General features: G+C 44.3%; 1 protein-coding gene across 3 annotated transcripts in view; it reads left to right on the forward strand.

Annotated features, from left to right (window-relative positions):
* LOC308291101 (disco-interacting protein 2 homolog B-A) overlaps nucleotides 1–21,313 on the forward strand; it is a 98,031-nt gene that overhangs the window by 34,463 nt on the left and 42,255 nt on the right. The gene's annotated exons all lie outside the window — the stretch shown is intronic.

Below are 21,313 nucleotides of genomic sequence, written 5' to 3' on the forward strand. Positions count from 1 at the left end.
TGTGTGTGTGTGTGTGTGTGTGTGTGTGTGTGTGTGTGTGTGTGTGTGTGTGTGTGTGTGTGTGTGTGTGTGTGTGTGTGACAGACAGTCTGGTCTGGGATGGCCAGAGGCAAGGTCTGACTGTCAAGCAGCAGCTTGACCTTTTTTTCCTGACCCGTGTCATACACATTTTATCATATCCTATTACTTATACATTTCCAATCATGTTTGTCAATATTCTCTAGTGAAAATCTTTTGATGTGGTTGTTTCTTTTGATAGGCTCATTATATTGTCTCTCTTTTTTTCCTGAACGGACGTGAATCTCTTTACTCTAATGAATCATCCAAGATGTATTGGTACCAGTGTGAAGATTCCTGTTGAGTGTTGACAGATTGTATTGCACAACTCCAGGGAGTGGGGACTCACTCACTGTGTGGGGTGGTGACTATGCTAGTGTATCCTGCAGTGAGTGCTCACTCATTATCTTCCATGACCTCACCTGAGTGAGGAGGCTGTCTGTTGTGAAACAAGACCACTGCGTAACTTAGGACATGGCCCTATGAGTTTGATACATACATACTACTACTAACTGGCCAGAGGTTCATAGAGAGAGTATCCATCTGTTTAGCCACTTAAAGCGCCTACTACATACTTTGTTGACTAGTGTCCCTAGGGCTCTATCATAGGCCACTTCCTTTTCCCCTCTAATACTAAGTCGCTTAGCTGAAAATAGCCGATACAAAAGCTCATTTTAAAGACACATTTTATAGATCTAATATTTCCCCCAAGACATCGTTGGTTCGTAGTTTAAATGGTTCTTATTGAAATGATGTGTCCCTACATTGTTGTTTGTTTCTTATTACTAAGCTAACCATACCCTAGTGATGAAGAAATGCTATACTCCCTAGTAGTTAGATTGCTAGTTTGTTCTCTGTGCCGGTTTATAGGGTTGAGGATGGGTGTATCTGTTTGTTGCCATTTACACAAGTCAACACTTCAAGGCAGAAGGCACACAGTCCCACTCCCTTCACCCTCCTCCACCTATACAACAGCTGTTTGTTTGGTTCCTGTCCTGCCCTGCAGCCCTACACCCCAGTGACCCCCACCAAGCACATCCAGGACAGCCCCTCCCCCTCCCCTAACACCTAGGCTGCATTCCTCCAGCTGAGAAGACCAACTCCATCCACCTCCAGCAGATTCGTTGATGTCTACCCAGCCATGCTATTTCACATTTGGTCATGGAGGGAGACATTAGCCCTAGACGCTGCATGTTATTTAAACTCCATAACATTAAACAATAGTTGTATTTATTTGCCTTCACAATTCCCAATTTAGCCACTGTGGCTTGGTAACCAATGTCCTCCATTATTTTAGTTGGTGTGTGTGTGAGACGGCTTTAACTGTTGTCCCATATGTGAGGTGTGTGGCAGTACCGTAAGCTACAATACAATATAATTCCCCTATTAGTAGATTACAGGCCTTCTGCAGAACTGAGCGGAAATGCCTGTGTTGTTGGGTTGCTCGGAGAAGAACACAGGATTGCCAAACGGCCTCTTAAATAACAACCAAGTTCTGCAAGCCCCCAGTGACCATGGGGACACAATGAGCACCATTCAGCTGGTCTGAGCCGCTGTGGCCAGGAGCTCTGCTGGCATTTAGGCCATCAACTGAACTCAGTCTTTGTGTGTGGCTGGAATGAGCTGCCTACATCGGAAGGGAGGGGCAGATGACGGGTCATACTTGGGAGAGTGACGTGTAGCCGTGTGTGTACTACAGTGGAAGTGTAGCCAGCTCAGGAAGAAGTGGGCGTGTAGGCCTCTCCTGAGAGTAACTACCTGTTGTGGCATTTGGGATCTAGCTGCCCCCCCCCCCCCCCCCCCCCCCACCCCCAGGTCCTCTTCTGTCTGTCAAATATGTTGGAGAAGCATGAGGAACTTGGCTGGTAAGAGTAGTGTGTGTATTGCAGATAAAGGTGGATTCGTGCTAGTCTACAGTCTCTGACATATAACAGATTTACAATAGACTGAAATAGCAAATCTACAAGCCCACGATTCATCACACCACGTCAATATTGACGCACAGCACTGTTTGTTATTTGCTAAGTTAGGACCAAGGTGTTGCAGGCTTTCTGCCTAATCATCTGCTTTGACATTAGAATCCACTGCAACATGAAACTGGTCATGTTGCCAATCAATGCTTCCAGGTGTGTGTGTGTGTGTGTGTGTGTGTGTGTGTGTGTGCATGCTCGTGTTTATGTATCATATCTATATCTATGTGTTCCTTATGCTTCCCTCAGTGATGATGTCTTATTGTTTGCCTGTATCACTGACCAGTGTGATTCGGGAGTACTCCTGCATTATTGCCAGTTGCAGCCTATCTAGGCCAGTCAGCCAGTGTCCGAAGGCAGCAGAAACGGACTGCGCTTTGAGGGAGCGGGTCAGCAGCAGTGTTACCAGATGGGAAATGTTGAATTATCGTACCGGAGGCTCAGAATTATCGTATTTGACATGAAACTATCGTACACGGCCAAAAAAAAGAGAAATCACTCGCGTAAAAACGTAATTTCACCAAAAAATGCGTCTTTAGTGTAAGAAACGACCTCGTTTTAGACTCCTGCGTGACAAAAACGCATCAGATATGCTGTGTGGAGGCAGGCAACTTCTTGGAGCTTACACAAATAAAAGCCTGAAACTGGTCTGGAAAGATGCAACCAGTGTTTTTAATGCCTCCAAGTACAGATCTAGGGTCAGATTGACTGATTTCCTGGCTTATTTTGAGAAGCCAAACCAGATCCCAGATCAGCAGCCAGGGAAAATAGTGAATTCACGCTCTTTTTGATGATATGCCGAAATTATCGTACATTTGGGCATTTTTGGAATTATTGATCGTACATCGTACAGGGGGTCAAATTATCGTACAAATACGATAATTATCGTACGTCTGGCAACACTGGTCAGCAGTAGCAGAGGACATACAGCAGCAGTCGCATTAAGATGGGTCCAGTCTGTCAGAGGGACAAGAGCATCGTCTCAGTAACCCAGCCAGAGCGCCAGTCATATATCATCCATCCTTTCTCCCTGAATACAGCCATCATTGACAACACTGAGGATGGAGTTTGATGCATTGACTGAGGCACCCCTGCACCCAACCTCAGATGGAGTCTGTCTTAATGCTTCTGTTATGTCTGTGCTCTGTACAAATTGGACACGCATTAAGTTATTTTATGTGTGTCAGGCCAAAGGCTAAACTTTACAACATATTGCAGACTTGTGATAGAGCATAGAGGTGATAAACACTTCCCCATTAGGCTGACGCGTTACTGAGCCATGATTCTAAGGGGGAGGTCAACGCTGAGTAGCTGTCACTGTCTGACAGATGAAAAAGGGGAATAGGGGTGTTTAATGTGGAGAATAGATATGTTGTAACTATAAGTACATCCTCTGTCTGTGGATTCTCTGCCATACTTACTTTTAACTGTTCCCCCAGATGTTGACAACACAAGACAAGCCCTTGTCCTGTTTTGTTGGGGATGGGGGGTCCTCTCTTCAGTTGTCAACATATTGGAATGATGCCTATGCAGCCTCCTCACATTTTCAAGCCAAGTCCCATTAGTCATAGTTTTATGAATTCTAATTCTAAATTAGAAGTACAGGCCATTGTTCTAATAGGGAATCCCTAATATAATAGCTAGGTCAGAGCCCAAGAGGGCAGAATCATGTTTCTTGGAACCTTCATGGAGCCAAAGCCCAGGGCTTTCAAGCAGATGGGAAGTGGAATATCCCACCAGGCTTGATTATGTTTGGCAAGGGTGAAGGATCTCACTTTGTGTGTGTGTGTGTGTGTGTGTGTGTGTGTGTGTGTGTGTGTGTGTGTGTGTGTGTGTGTGTGTGTGTGTGTGTGTGTGTGTGTGTGTGTGTGTGTGTGTGTGTGTGTGTGTGTGTGTGTGTGTGTGTGTGTGTGTGTGTGTGTGTGACGTGAAAGCACATGTCTGTGTGGTTATTGCAAGTACACCTGCGTGCAACATGGTGTAGTATTTGTGAATAGGTCCCTTCTCTTCCACGATTGTAGTAGGCTGAATAATTCACATACACTCATTAAATACCAGGATATAAGGATGTTGTGTGAGTGTGATCCTACTCAACACATGGAAGTCGAGGCTTGCATGGTATCAAACTGTCCAACTTGTATCAGTTCCAAGAGGTGTACTGACATGCTTGGTTAGCCTTACCCAACCCCCTTTGCCCTTCATCTTCAAGCTATATTGAAATATTATGATTTTCTTTTATGAATTTTGTGCTAAGCTGACTGTGTGTTTGAAAGGTTTCTTGTTTACAGATGAGGCAAGCCCTGTATGCTTTCCTACTGTCAAACCCTGACTGAGTCACTGCATTTAAGGTGTGTCTTCTCTTCAGGGCATGGACAGTCACCACAAAGTGAGAGAACCTGTTTTGGAGCTTCTGCTTTTGCTCTTCTATGTACTGGGTTATAGAGTGGGCTCTCCATATTTCACAACCAAAACGTTTAGTCACACTCACTCATGACTCAAGGTGAGGGAAAAATGAATGTCAGTTTTGTGTCTGATCTGAAAGCTCTTTCTGCACAGCCACTTCTCATACGCCCACCCCTTAGGCTAACCTGTAATCTAGGTTATAATATACACTATGTCTGAGAATTGAACAACTGTCCTTGTAGATGGTTTGCTACGCTGCTGTCATTTAGTCAGCGACCAGGGACATGTTCTGACACCTGCCTAGTGCCTACCATAACACCACTCACTGACTGACAACTTACTACTCGGTCATCACTGGAGAGGAGCAGAGAAATCAAGGCCCCAGAAATGCAACATTGACACACACTGATAGATACCTCCAGGGCTGAATGGTAAGATTCATTGGTGACAGTACACAAACAGTGCCTGTTTTCTGTTCGTGGTGTTGTTCTCAGACTGGGAGCTGATGCTGAGCCCCCCCCCAGTCCAAGCTATCGCCAGCCTGTATCCACGGAGGGAGGCCATGTGACTGTGCTTAATGCTGAAGAATGCTCTTGTGAATATAAATAGAGCTGGCCGGCAAGACAAATTCACTTTCATGGCTGAGGAGTAAACAAGCGTCCCTTTGACACAAAGGCTCCACCATTACCGTAGCAGAGCCCCCCCCCCTTCATCAGTCCAAGGAGTCAGTCCTAATTGTGTGTGTCTCTTGAGTCTCGTGCTCCTGTCTTGCGGGCAGTGGTCCCAGTGCATGCTGGGCACCGGTTTCATGTGCACCGGCCAACTGGGTGCCTGCCACATATGGGTCACTATTAGCCATAACCTGTGTGTGAAATACAGCAGCCTGATGGTGAATTGACTACCTCTGACCCATCAGCTTTACTGTCTGGTGCCACGAGGACAATTGCTATAGTAGACAATATGTTAATTATTAAAAACTATGAAATGAGAAGAGTTCATGGCTGAAAATGGACATCCTCACTCAGCTGGTGCTGCTGACTGTGCAGTGTTACAGTCTGGTGTGGTGCCTTTTTATAGATCAAACACATTACAATCCTCAGTGTTCATTTAACACATGAGAGTATTCAAGTGTAACAGGTTTGATTGATTAGTGTACTTTATCCTCAGTTTCAAAAACAATTCGGCAGTACAGTTAAAACTAGAACTGCACTCTGTCGATCTGCCAACTTGCGCCTTGTGCACAAGTAGGCCATGTATGGCTATGTATGGCCTACTTGTGCGCCAGTAGAGCATGCATTGAGGTGCGCTCACCACTGGCATCACCAGGAATGATGGTCCCTCTTTGGCTGTTAATGATGACGTGCCAAAAATGCTGCATGGTTCCTGATTGATAAAGCCGTCTTAAGTGATGTGAACGCCGACATCGTTATCTTTATCGCGTCCGGTGGGAATGACGCTTAACAAATGGATAAATTATCACTGAGGATAAGTTCTTGTTTAGTAGCGCTCTGTATATCCCTTAGTAAGTGGGTCTGTAACGTCTCTCTCTTATCTTTGTTTCTGTTTTTCTCACTGTCTTTTCTGATTCCCCATCTCTCTCTCTCTTGCTCTCTCTCCCTGTGTTATCTTTCTCTCTCTCTTTCTTGGCTCCACAGCTGATCTCAGCTGATCATTAGTCTTCAGGGAGGGGAGGGCATTTTCTCAGCTGCCTGTCAGTTTCTATATATACTGTAAAAGCAAAGCAGGAGCACTACCCGACACAAAGGTGCGTCGGTTAGTGTCGATAGGAAACCAAACCTAATTGGGGAGGTGTACTGTATACATAAAATGTGGACCATAATAGGCCAAGAATTCACCAAGTCAATCACCTATGAGTGTTTCTTTGGATAAGTGTCCCTGCATTTGAATGGCCCTCCCAAATCTCTATGCGGTTAAGGAGTTTGGTCAAGCTGAAGTCCTCAGGAAACCCCCGCAATGGCTGATCCGTATCTCCCTTCTTGGCCCCTCAGAACGCATTGTGTTAGAGCCTGGCCCGTAGTCATGGTCCCCCCCCCTTTCTTAATTCAACTCTCCAGAGTAAAGGGGTAAAACAAAGGCCACGAAAACACATTGAACGGGTGTGGTCTTCAACTCTCTCTTAACCCCTGACTGCCAATAGAGTCAGCATGTGCACTAGTTCAGGTCTACCCATTGTCTATTCATTGGCTCGAATGGAAAGGATTAGCCCTTATATTATGACACCCAGTTATAATTGGTATACAGTTACCACCAGGCTTGTTTTAGCCATTTTCCAGAGATGAGCTAACAACACAAGGCCATGTGTTAGTCTGGCTGGTCAGTCTGTGCCATGTTATTTTAGGCTACATTTGGTAATGAATGCTGGTGTTAAATGTGTGAAGGCTCTGACGGCAATTAAGGACTAGTTTTGTGTCACTGAGTAGGTCCTCGCTGCAGGGTTTTCTGTTTTGCATCTTGTCCTGCTCTCCCACATGCACGGTGATGACACACTGATGACTGTTGTCTGGATGTTATAAAAATCAGATGGGTTAATGGCAGAGGAACGCAGATGTTGATTTGATTCACTGTCGTGCTTTTTTATTTATTGTTGTGCGTGATGCCCAGTAAGCCCTTAACACTTAGCTGTCTTTGTTTTCATGGTGTTCTGAGAGTAGAGCCTTTCATATCACTGCAAATTGCAAAATTCAACAAGAAATACATCTACTCACTGGAGGATCTGCAGGCGTCGAGAAGAGGGACTGTCCAAAACAAATCACATAAATAACTTTTATTATAGTGTGGCACTCGTCGCGCTGAAACCTAGCCCAGATTTAGAGGCATACGTGTAATAGATGACTGACGTCGCAGGATGGCAACATGAAGTAAAATTGTACATCCCTATTCTGTCTGCTTATTGAAATAACCTCTTCAGACAGAACGCAGAATGTTTTCTTTGAAAGCACTCCAGTTTTAATGGCTGGTGTGTCTGACTCTCAAGTTTCTCACTCCCTACTACAAAAACACAGTTTCCTAATCCTTTAACTGCGTGTGAGGAAGCAAGGAGGCTGCAGTTAACATGATCTCACTACCATTCGTGCCCTGTGAATAAGCACCTCTGTCCCATGTGAGGAGAAACATTTTATTGCTGACATGAAGGTTTTTGTAGTGTTTGTGTGTGTGTTTCCTTTTACTACTGTACTGGCCTACATTTCACCACATTAGGTATATTTTTTTATTTGTAGGTATGATGCAGCCCGCAGCAGCAGCAGTGGTGTAAATTAACTAAAAGTACATTTACTTGAGTACTGTACTTGTAGGTATCTGTACTTAAGTCCAATTTCCAGTACTTTCCTTCTACTCCACTACATTTCTCATCCTATTGTATTTAATACGCAACTATTTATTTTAAAGTCTTTTTGCAGACATAAAATAGCCTATAATAAAACATACATAAACCATACTTTTACCATTAAGAAATTCAATTACTTTTTCCGTTCAGTTAGGTCCTTGTAAAGGAGCGCTTGTTTTCGGTGGAGATGACGGAGGCGCGCCGTCTCAGGCGAGCATGAGCCACGTGAGACACCGCCGAGTCGCTGTGTCGAGTGTCTGCGACGGTCGCATGAGCCGACTCAGCGTCGTTACAGAGTTATGTGCCGTTATGGACAAGAACAGAATAGTAAATCTTCAAACCCCCGACTTTCGTCACCTCCGCACGGTCCAAGTGGTTCCGTGCTCCCTACCTCCGGTTCAGCCAATCAGAAGCTTCTGCGGGGAGGATCTTAACTGAAGTCTGGTGGGTATTGGATACACGCACTTTTTTCACCACTGACGACAGTAGCCTAGACTAGACTAGCAAGCAGCCACACAGACGAGACCAGACAAGGAAGAAACACTGTTCCCCTCGGGCTCAGTGCAAAGGGATGGTCCCTCGACCATGTCCCCTCTCTCTCTTTAAATAGGACTAGCCCTTACCCGTTCAAAGATATGAGCTCCGAAATGATGTGCAGTGTGTGGGTTATGGGATGTGCACTGTGCACACAGTATATGAGGGATGGAAAGTAACTTTAACTGGTGCTTGCATGCTAATATGTAGGAGCATCAATGTAAGAAATACCCGTTCCATTTAACAGCTACAGAGATACTGTGTACCGATCTGCATGATTTTTGGACAACATCTGTAACAGGGCCAGAACCCCCCGCCCGCCCGCCCGCCTGCACACACACACACACACACACACACACCCCCCCCCCCCCCACCCCACCCCCCCCCGTGTGTGTGTGTGTGTGTGTGATTGTGCATGGCCTGAACAACAGCGCCCCTCCCTTAACATGTGTGGTCACAAAAGGTACTGTAGGCTAAATAGATATAGATACACCATAAAAATGCGAATATACAGTATATGATTTGTGAAAGTGACAAACGGGCTTCACAGTTATGTTAGGTGTGTTCATCTGCTAATGGTGATGCGATTTCAGATCAATTGCTCCAGCCACTGAGGAGAAACGCTGTTTCAGACAGACAGACAGACAGACAGACACTCACTCAGACAGACAGACAGACACTCACTCAGACATTCGCAAAATTATAGTATAGATAGAGTGACCTTGCTTTGATACAGAGAGAGAGAGGAGTTCGCCTGCGAACGATCTGTAAATTCGAAATAGAGCAAATAAATAACAGACGCTTTTTCGCTTTTTCAAAATTTGCGGTCGGTGTGGAAGTTTGCATTGACTTTATACGGTTTTTAAAAAAAGACATCTTCTTGAACACACGCCTGGAGTTAGATGTCACTTTCGCGGAAGGAAAGAGATTTCCATCCTGGTGACACTGTGACTGGCTGTTTAATGACTGTGTGGAGTGGGGGGCTGGGAGGTCAGAAACACAAGCTGTCCGGAAAATGAAACATAGGTGCAAGGCCCTGTCCTGTGCAGTTTCATTGTCGGTGATACTCTCAACATCCTGGTCATCAGTGTTCCTTAAAGGCCTCTCAAGGGTCGTTATGAGCTTTTAATATTGATTTAATGACTCATATGGTTGGTTAACATCCCTCCCATCTACATTAAACTCCTCTTTTACTGTGCAGACATGTGCCAGACCAATAAGAATATGGTTCAGGTCTATTATACGTTTGTCATCTACTATATCAGTGATTCGCAAACATTTCCATGTCGAGGAGTTTGCCATGGACCCACATCTGAAAATATTTTGTGCCAGGGACCACCATAAGAAAATACTTGTGGTGTTCAGACTGTTAAAAAATGGGAGATCTACCAGCTCAGGGCACTTCACAATGTGACGTGCTATACACGTTTTATTAATAGCAAAATATAAAATAGGGTTACAGTGTTTAAACTAAAAATACAAAAACAGAATATGTTTCTTAAATATCTGTTAACATGCTAAATCAGTCAAGAACTAGTGGGACAAATATGGGGTAATACAATAGTAGTTACTACTAGTCCTACTGCACTAATACTATGCATGCATTATGCCGTCTTACTTACCAAGTGGACTTGCATGTTGAAGTTAAAGGCCAATGGACCAGACAGGTGACAGCTCAATGACATGTGTGGCTCACTAACCCCGAGGTCGGGTCCGAGCCATGCTGCTGCACTGACCCACTATCCGTTTACTACAACACCACCGCAGTGAAACCCGATGCCTCACACTCACTCTCACTGCTCGATTCACTCTGGTTACCCAGCAATGCTGCAACACTGGTCTGTCATGCGGCAAGCCCGTCTGTCTCAATAACTCTCAATGACCTCTTCTGTTTTCGAAGAGCATCAGTATTACCGTGCACCGAACCAAATAATAAGAATGCCATTCAGTGGTTTCACATATTAATGCCTAGGGCGATTTGGACAAAATATTGATATTGCGGAGATGGTCCATTGTTGTTTAATGCCAACCTTTAAACTGAGGTGAAGAAAACACTTTAGCCATATCACAATTAGCCGGGGACCCAGCCACCAAAATGGGAGGGGACCTGTGATTTTCTGCTGTACTTTTTATTTCTGTTTTATCTATTTGTTTGGTCATTAAGGTCCACAGAATGAGAGGCCTGCTCTGCTGGAAACATCGCAAGAAAAAGTTATGGGCATTTGTATATTCACTGTCCCATTGACTCCACTAGAAATATTAAAAAAATAATAAAGTCTGCTTTAATTAGCATGTGTAGTGAGGGGTCAAACTAGGGGTTCTTTGAGATTCAGAATCCATTGCAAGCATTTGTTTTGCATGAAAAACATTCCTTGGGCTAGATATCAGCCCCCTAAAACAGTCAAAAGTGATGAGTCATCACTTTTTTCCCATTTTTCACTGTTTTGGGCTGCCGAAAGTTAACCCAAGCAATGTTTTTTATGCAAAACAAATGCTTGCAATGGATTCAGAATCATGAAGAACCCCTAGTTTGTCCCCTTACATGCTAATTAAATAGATGTTTTTCCTTTTTTTAATATTTCTGGTAGAGTCAATGGGACAGTGAATGGCCATAACCTTTTTTCGCGATGTTTCCGGCAGAGCAGGCCTCTCATTCTGTGGACCTTAATGACCAAACTAATAGATAAAACAGAAATAAAAAGTACGGCAGAAAATCACAGGTCCTACCCTATTCCTTGAGCTTTTGGGCTTGTGGGTCCCCGACTAAATATAATATAAATATATAAGTCTCACTAGTCACAGACACCAAATTCTAGTATCAGTGTTGTGTTCTCTACCAATCTAACAGACAAGCCAAGGTCATGCACATGCATAGAAAGGAGGTGATATGGGTCAATTATTTCCCTCTAAACATATGAACGTACATAAGAATATTTGATAGTAGTAGTAAATAATCCCAGTATAGATTTTTAGTATTAGGATTCTATTATTGCCTAGGGAGCTATAAGCCGAGGTGCCGGTAGACATACTGTACTGCTCTGAGTTTAGTTTGTATGATAATGCTTAATTTATACACAAAGTATAAATTGGGATTTATGGTTGAACTGACTAGAACTCAACCCGGAAGAATTCAGTCTGACTCCCTGTGGATCATCTCTTTTGCTCTCCTAACAGCACAGACCAAGGAGACTCGACATTACCACATGATATTTGCTCGTACACCGTGGTTCCATGTGAGGTGAAACGGTATATTTCATTTTTATTTGATCTTTTTGCTGACGTAAAGCTTTTGCTTATTTTTAGAGCATGACGTTTGTGCAGTGTTGTATCATATTGTCTCTCATTGGACTCTTGGGATTTGGGACCATTTCATGTTCTTGGAACCTGACCCCTAGAATCAGGGGCATTAGTTTTATGGTAGAAATAGTTTTTTTATTATCTGATTGCTCATATAGTTATAGCTGTGGTACTCAATCAGCATAATAAATGTACAGGGCCACCTGAACCCTAAAAATGGCTCCCTCCCCTTAGTATCTCTGAAGGTAGGCTGGCAAAAAAAGAAGGGCAAGACTTTCCACACTGTACTCTGCTATATTCCACAGAGTGTATCTTTCTTAACTCTATGCACATTGCCACGTGACTTTAGTCGTTAGTTCTGCCCTCTGTGGTTGATAGTGTGCTAAATTGTCATTACCTGGTGCATTGTTGGGGGGGGCAGTGGACTTGAGTGGAGTGAAAATCTTAACACACTTGCAGATGATGCTACTGGACTAGTGTGTAGTGAAGTGAAGCCAATGTGAGGGAGAGCTATGTACGTTGTTTATCTTCTCTGCTCAGAAAGGCAAATTAATCACACGCACACCATTGACATAAATTGTCTGACTCATCAATTAACCATGTACAAATGTTTACTAGGAGTATCACTTTGGTGAAGTAATGATGTGACACAGATTTATCTATAATAAAACCGCTAATCACTGGCTCCCTCGGAAAACAGACTGGAAAACAGTGATCCTTAGTGGTCTGCAGGGAAATTACGTGACCCACATTACTAGTGTGGGAAAGTTGTACTGATAGCATAGCATCGGCAGTGGGGGGGTTGTCAAGTTCTGATTAAAATTGCAGAAGGGACTAGTGAAGGTCTGATAATGCATGACTTATGAAGGAGAGCTGCTTGCTGGATTGCAGGTTTCTTGAGGCATGGATACTGTCGTCTCTACAGTATCGCTGTGTGCCGGTGCAGAAAGTACCAGAAACTTTGTCTTTCACTCTGTCACCATCAGAGCACTCTGTTCCCTCTCCGTGAGGTCGGCACACCACCAGCACTTGCTGGCCCCAAGAGTGCTGTCTCAACCAATATAGAACGCACAATGTAATACAGTGATGGAGGAAGTAGGGCATAAGCCCAAGCCTCATAGGGGGTGGCAGGTTTTTCTTGAGGCGAAAACATTTAACAGGATGCGATGCTGTCGTCCCTTTGGTTTGACTATACCTCCGCTGCCGAAAGGGGTGGTCAGTCACTCACAGTTGGCTCGAAGCATATGTTGGTCTTAATCTGATTAGGGGCCCACACAATTGGGCTGCATTGTTTTTGACCTGTGTCGGAAAGGCCTGATTTGATGAAATGATTAGGAGCTTATTTCAGACAGGGTTGAAATAGCCAGCATTCTTCCAGGCTCTACTACCGTGTGTGTGTGTGTGTGTGTGTGTGTGTGTGTGTGTGTGTGTGTGTGTGTGTGTGTGTGTGTGTGTGTGTGTGTGTGTGTGTGTGTGTGTGTGTGTGTGTGTGTGTGTGTGTGTGTGTGTGTGTGTGTGTGTGTGTGTGTGTGTGTGTGTGTGTGTGTGTGTGTGTGTGTGTGTGTGTGTGTGTGTGTGTGTGTGTGTGTGTGTGTCTCATAGGTAAACAATAGGTGAAGATATGCAGCTGTTAGGTGGGAGGGGAACATCCTTCATAATCTGAATTAACCCTTGGAGTACTCAATGTGAATGTGCATATGGCATGTCCTCCTCTCCTCTTCTCACTCCCTCCTTTGGTCCTATCCCTTCCTCCCTACCACCTCCTTCTATCCATCTGTCTGTCCTTGGTTTAGACCTAATTCCTTATTGTTGAATACCATGATTGCACTCTATCTGTAGCTCTGCTTGCGCCCATGGTTATCTCCAGTCTTCCTCTTCATAGGCCAGGCACAGATTTGCAAACCATAATTTGCACAACACCACAGCTATCCAGGGAATGCTCAAGTCTAAGTCACTGGTGTGTTTGGCTGTTGTTGCAGCCTTCGGTTTGATCTGTTGCATACAGGACCTGCCTCAACCAAGCTTAGTGGCACTGAATGCCACATGCAGAAATGTGTATTTCGATAGATTTCCATTTTTATTGCCACAAATACATTTCTTTATACCTGTCATAATGATAACGATAAACCCCCATAGCTGAGTTCCACAGTGACAGTGGTCCTTTGAGTGTAAGTGTGTGAGTATTTGTTTTATTTATGTTAGTGGTGTGGGTGTAATTTACTGTCAGGAAGTCTATATTTACTGTCGTATACACTAAAGATGGTTCCTAAACTTCCTATCAACCATAATTGATATTACAATATACGACTGTTTAGCAAGCCAACCTGAGGCTAATTTTAACCCTTGAGCAAAATGTTTGTTCTGAGTTATTTAGTGTACAGGGCCTCAGGCCTGCTAATGCTGCTTCCCCAGGCTGTGGAAGCTCCACATCCCCAGTCTCTCTCACACTGGCCGCCAGCCTTCCACAGCTCTCCAGGGACCACTGGCCTATCTGCCTCTCCGGGGCCTAGCTTTGTCTTTATAGGCCCGCTCCTGGAGATGAGGGATACTGGTGCTGGCGCTGGAAAGCGTGGGAAACTGCCCGGTCAGTGTTTGAATGTTTGGTAAGATAATAGCCCAAGATATTCTACCAGACGTATGGATAATGTGAGAATGTTGGAATTGGTGCCAAAGTGTTAAAAACGGCCTCTTTCTACCCAGAGCCACTACGTTTCACAGAAACTAACATTTAAATAACCTACTAGAAGCCTCCAGCTTTAACTAATAGCCAGGTGCCATATGGTCTCTTGGTGTCAGAGACCCATTCATTTGCATTTCCTGCAATGTGCTGTTTTGTCGGTCTGTCTGTATGTTTGTGCATTTCGCCTCACAGGCTCTATAAATACAATGCGGTGGGTGACGCCAGTTCCTCTCAGCTCAACCCCTGTGTTTATGTGTGCATTTGTGTGTATTAAATGTGTCCGCTACGGTTGTTGTTTAGGGTGTGTAATTGTGTTTGTGGGTGTACTGACTCTATCCTTAGCTTGTCTCTCGGTTTCATCACTGTCATCGTCTGCTCGCCTCGGACCCTTGGGGAGGTCTTATTCTCCCCAAGGGTCTATTGTTGGACGGCACTTTTTTTCCCCTGAGTTCTAGCGGATATAGCATTTTACAGTCACATCGCACTGGATCAGCCGTGATGGGTGTGCTTGACTGACAACTGAGTGTTATTTGCTTAACCTGGAGATTTCCGTTGGCTGCTTCTGCAGTTTAATTTGATGAAGTAAGTGTGAGTGTGTGTGCCAGGAGATTTGTCGGCTGCTTAGGCAGTTTAAGTTGATGGTGTGTGTGTGTGTGTGTGTGTAGAGTTCTGTTGGCTTTATTAGGCAGTTTAACTTGATAAAGTGTGAGTGCGCCTGCGTGCAACCGTGCACAAGTGTGTTCTTTTTTGCTTTGAACCACTTTCTATAAAATATGTTATGGTGACACATCGTATGACCTACTGCAGACATGACAGAGAGAGGAACTGATAGTGTGAGGCAAAAGGAAACCGTGGGAGATAACATTGATGATATCACTTCCTCCCAGAGCAGGATATGGCCAGCCTGAACTGTTAACTGTAATTACTCAGCTCCCTCCGCAGGGAGGCTGAACACAGAAGGGTGGCACATGTTGGATGACAAACTGTGTGGGCGACGGGCATTTACACGTACGTGTGTGTGAGACTATGCGTGTGTGACATGGTGGTGGGGCTGTGGTCTGTGCATGTGCCAAGTAACACGTTACACATGTGATGAATGTGCTGCCATTCAGGCACACCGACAGGACAACACAAACCAAATGTCTCTATATCAGCTGACATGACTGTCATCACCACCACATCCCAAAGACCAAGAAGTGAAATGTAATTTAGATAATAAGAGTCAACAGCAACTAATATGGACAAGGGTTTGTTTGATCAGTTTGGTGTCATTGAATGAAGTGGTGATTGCATGGAAGCTAATGAGGCAGATCCTAATATCATTCAGTCACTCGGACCCCTACAACTAGCCGTGTGTGTGTGTGTGTGTGTGTGTGTGTGTGTGTGTGTGTGTGTGTGTGTGTGTGTGTGTGTGTGTGTGTGTGTGTGTGTGTGTGTGTGTGTGTGTGTGTGTGTGTGTGTGTGTGTGTGTGTGTGTGTGTGTGTGTGTGTGTGTGTGTGTGTGTGTGTGTGTGTGTGTGTGTGTGTGTGTGTGTGTGTGTGAGTGACTGCGTGTTGAGTCGCCAGTCCAGACTGTCTGCTGTCATCACCCATTAGCTCATCTCTGTGGTTTAGAATAGGAAGCATTAGCCATTAGCCAAGCACCAATCCCTTTTATTGTTAGCCCTAGAGCTGGAAGCTATTCATTTAATAATAACTTTATTGAAAATATGCAAACTCAGAATGTAAGGCAATGTCTTGTGGTTTTGAAGATCTGTCATTTTTAACGTGTGACAGCAGAACGCCATTTGGGTAATTGTACCGGCATGTTTGGGTTCGTAAAAGATACACAGTTGTTTCGGGTAATTGTACAGGCATGCTTTGAGTAGTTTGGGTAGTCATGGGTTGTTTTAGGTATCTAGTTTTGGGTACTATGTAGTATGACCCACACGCAACAAAGTATAAATCAGGCTTATTCGGCCTCCTTTTGTTTTTGCTACAATATGTTTTTTTTCCTCCTCCTCCTGAGGTTCAAGGTCTTTTTTTGTTGTGTCTTGTGTACAGGTACATAACAGTACTATTTTTTTGTTCAGCTCCTCAGACATCGTACTCGCATTGAGCATTGGTATCCTACAGTTCAGCCAAGGCCCTGCTCTTGTTGCCATCATGTGTTCAGTTTAGCCACTCCTACTGGTTGCTATGATTAGGTTTTCATTGCTTTGGTTCAATCTGTGTAGCCAGTTTCTGTTTGTTAGAACTAGACTAAAGTCTGTTAGTCTTGTTTGTCTGAAAAAACCCCGGAAAATAACAAAAAAAAGAACTAGACAAAAGTGCGCTTCGGGTTTTCCCCCCTTCCTATTCTATCCTATCCCCCCGTTGTAGACCCTGACACTGCCAGCCCTTGTCCCAGCTGTGCCATCATCTTTGAGTGTAATGTATATTGAACGTGTATTGTATACAGTACAGGCTGTACAGAGCGACAGTGGCCGGGGGGTTCAATCTTGAATCACTTGAACACCATATACTTATTTGACCGGGGTCTCTGTGGGCTCTATAGACCGATTTCTCAGAGCGGCAACCATAACATGTGTGTGTGTGTGTGTGTGTGTGTGTGTGTGTGTGTGTGTGTGTGTAGCTGCCATTTACCATTTACAGTAGGTGATATGATTGTCTCTGAGTCCGTTGTTGCAAATCAGTGGCCTTGTGGTTAGAGTGTCCGCCCTGAGACTGGGAGGTCGGGGGTTCAATTCCCCGGCCGGGTCATACCAAAGACTATAAAAATGGGACCCAATGCCTCCCTGCTTGGCACTCAGCATCAAGGGTTGGATTGGGGGGTTGATCACCACCAAGGGGGGTCCAGGGACCACAGATGAAAATTAGCCTACGGCTGGCTAACTCTGGCTCATTTACATTGAAGTGAAAACTGACATGTCCATTAATGAGCACGGTCCCTGTCAAATAAAACAAACTTTCAACTTTCAAATGACTTACCATTCGTCATTTACCGGTGATAGTGTGTACGTATAAGGATGGTGTGAAAGACAGCCCCCCCCAATTTCTTTTTTCAGCTGTATGCTAGGGTTCAAGTGTATTTAAAGGGATATTCCACTTTCAAAAAAACTTTTTGTCATTGTATGGTCTAATCAGGCTTGTATGAACACCCTGAACAGTTTTTAATTTTCTTCATTCAGTATTTAGATATTTGATGTAAATGTTACCAGGTCCTCCAGGCCAAGGGCCTCTCCCCACACACACTCATTGTAACTTCAAACTCCATTTTAACCATGATAGATTCATTAAAAACACCCATTATTGTTTCTGCTGACTCATACTACCCTCCTAATACGTGAGCAGGCCATGTTTTTTCCATAACGTTTTTCATGTATTTTTTATATATTTTTATTGCATTTAATTGTTTCCATTTTCCCAAAGAATTATTAAAAATACATGAAAAACGTTATGGAAAAAACATGGCCTGCTCACGTATTAGGAGGGTAGTATGAGTCAACAGAAAAAATAATGGGTGTTTTTAATGAATCTATCATGGTTAAAATGGAGTTTGAAGTTACAATGAGTGTGTGTGGGGAGAGGCCCTTGGGCCTGGGCCTGCCGGAGGGTCTGGTAACATTTACATCAAATATCTAAATACTGAATGAAGAAAATTAAAAACTGTTCAGGGTGTTCATACAAGCCTGATTAGACCATACAATGACAAAAAGTTTGTTTGAAAGTGGAATATCCCTTTAACCACTTGAACCCTAGCATCCTATTCCTTAAAGGGGTGAGCCTTACGCAATCAACAAGCTCGTAGATGGGTGATTTTCAGGGAAGAGTTTAGTGTGGACTGCGGAGGTCTAGAGCGCTGCCACACACACACACACACACACACACACACACACACACACACACACACACACACACACACACACACACACACACACACACACACACACACACACACACACACACACACACAGTGGGATCAGGGTTTCCATGGAGCCTTAAGAAAGTCTTTAAATCTTTGGGGTGCATACCACATAGGCTCTAATGCAGCCTGACAGTGAGTTGGAGGTTTGATTCCCGAGCTTGATGACCTTTGCTGTGTGTCACAACCCTGTCTCTCTCCCTGTGTCGCTCTACACTCTTGTCTTCCTTTATTTGGATAGTACAGTGACACTGTACTGTCCAAATAAAGGAAGACTAGTGTGAAGAATATCTTTTAAAAAATTAGTATTTTGCAATATGGCCCTAAAAAGACTTAAAAGGTCTTACATCAATGCTTCGTGGTCTTAAAAATGTCACAGATGCATTACGCAGGCTATACTTATTGGAGCCTAGGCTATCACTCGCACATCATTAAAGCAACAGCTTGAAGATGTATCATTGTTATCTGCAGCTTTATCTGCAGTTCGAGCCAACCACATTAGTTTGTCATCGCGTGTCCCAGAAGTACAATAAATATAGCAGTGGTGTGTGGTCTAATAATATGTCCGGGCAACATGGTTGTGCTCACAAAAATAGGTCTGTGATGATGTGTGATCTCCAAGTGCATCTGGGTAGAGGTGCATTTGGAGGTAAATGTGAGCGGTTAGCCCGCCGTAGGTCTGTGGTGTCTCCGTATGCACAGTAGGGCGGGCAGCCGGGATCAATGGACTGTGTATGCAAAATGTACAATTTCTATGCAAATTGAAAGGGGGGAAAAGTATCCTGTGCAAAGGTGTGACCCCTAAGCACTTGTCTGTGGCGAGTTTGAGCCAAGTTGCTCATCAGTATCTTGTCTTTATTTCTGTGCCTTATATCCTACTGTATCTTTCTTTTAGCTTTTTGGATTAGATCTAAATAATACTTCTACCACTTTTTCTAGTCACATGTTCAAATACTGGATTCTGATTGGTTTAAAACAGTGGTAAATAGGCCAACAACCTTGAGTTGGCTCATGGACCCCGCCCACTGTTGTGTTGCAGTTGTAACATTTTCAAGATCAATGCGCCTCCCAAAAAGTGCCGGCCAGTTTCTCCATTCGCGACCATTCTCTTATTTTGAAGGCCGGAAGTAGATCGAGCTCACAATTCCTAATTGACGAATTGACGACCTTCACGATTGACCCAACGTTAGTTCCGGTTCAGATGGTAAAAACAAGGAAGACCGAAGGAGGATCTATGTTATCATGGTTGTGCTATTTTAGCGAGAACGCCATGCCATCCTTGGCATCAAAAGTCTTTTTTGGAGAAAATGGACTGTAAAGATCTGAAAATCCATTGTTTTCTATGGGATGGGAGCACTTTGTGTGCACATGGAGTCGTGGACGTGCGGTGGAAACGAATCGCGGACTTCACCACTGCCACAGTGATAGCCGGACCGAAGATGAGCCCACACCAGCTTTACTGTAAATACAGTATATTTCGCGGGATCAGCACGCCGGACACCATTTAATATTTATGACAAGTAGCCTAGGTTATGATGTCTTTTTTTGTTTTGTTTGTTTGTTTTTAGCCAGTGAATGTGGCTGCAATCATTGTTATTTATGGGACTATATGCTGTGACGGTAGTATATGTGTATTCTGAAACAATTAATGATTGTAACTAAAGAACCTTGCAAGTTACAAGTGTTTTCTTGGTAAAGTGGTAGAAAAGCAATTTACCATTCGAGGTCGTAGGTTGTTCGCTGATTTACCACTGTTTCAGGGTTGTGCCACAAGCCGCTCTCATAGTAAATGGCTTACATATGAAATTGATTGAATGGCCCACTCTCCCTTTTTAGATAGTAAAAAAGAATCACACCCGTGTGAACTGAGCACAGTGAGCGGTGGTCGTGGAGGCTGCACAACAGCAAAACAAATATATATATATATGGGTAATAATAATAATAGTAATAATAATGTGTGTGTGTGCACACATAGGGCTGGGTTCGGTAACCCCGTATCGCGGTATACCGCGGCCTACCGCGGTGTCAGGGTCCTTACCGCGGTCAAAAAAGACAAAAAATAGGCTATTTTTATTGAGAACGAGCGAGTTTTAAAACGGGGGAGAAGCGAGGACCGCATGCGCTTCATGCCGCTCTGCTCTGGGCCGCGCACCACATGTTTGGAACAATTGGAAGCTTGGCCCGTCACAGTCTCCGACAGAGAGTGAGACACAGTAGACACTGGAGCAGTGCAGTAGCCTCGTAGCCTCAGCAGCGTTAAACTTTCTCCATAATCCACACGACACAACTCACACAAGTATGTTTATACATACCTCGTGGCCGTTTCTTTTTATTCATACGGGCGGAGCGCAAGGACTAAAACCGAAAATGAAACCAGCGCTATGAGTACTTTTACAGTAGCGCGTGTGCCCGTCGTTGTTCGACTACAACCTTTTCTGTCAAGTCTGGTAACTAAAACCTGTTTACTATGTTTATATCACCACGCAATCAATGCGATTTGAGACGTGAGTTTGCATAATCACAGACCGTACACAATCACTATACCCGTCTCATCTGGTTTGTTCACAAACAGCATGCAGTGTCTGAAGCCCCAGTAGCCTACCAGTGGCGTCAGTTCAGAAAAAGCTAAGGTATGGCAACATGACAGACACCAGTCATGTTGCCATACCTTAGCAACAGGCACGATGAAAGTACATTTTATTATTTCCCCCTGTAGCCTAGGTATGGCAGGTGCCATAGCTTGCCATACCCAATTGACGCCTCTGTAGCCTAGAAAGAGAGAGAGAGTTGTCTGCCTGCCCTGCTCAATAGCGCCCCTCCTTTAACGTGTGTGTGTGTGTGTGTGTGGTCTGTGTGTGTGGTCAGGAGAGGTATGGCAGGCGACAGACATACACGGCCGGCCAGCCAGCCAGCCAGCCAGCCAGTAACATCTTGAAAGCGAATTACAGGAGCGGCGGGACCACTGCTCAAAAACACAAAAATGAGTTAAAAGCCAGATCAGTTGGGAGAATGTCTATGTGGATTAATAGAGGGGGTCAATAATGGCTGGATGGCTGACTTCTGCTGCAAAGGGAGTTGGGGTTTATCGTGTGTGTGTGTGTGTGTGTGTGTGTGTGTGTGTG

This window comes from Nannobrachium achirus (assembly GCF_963921795.1).
Source record: "Nannobrachium achirus genome assembly, chromosome: 9".
Lineage (NCBI taxonomy): Eukaryota > Metazoa > Chordata > Actinopteri > Myctophiformes > Myctophidae > Nannobrachium > Nannobrachium achirus.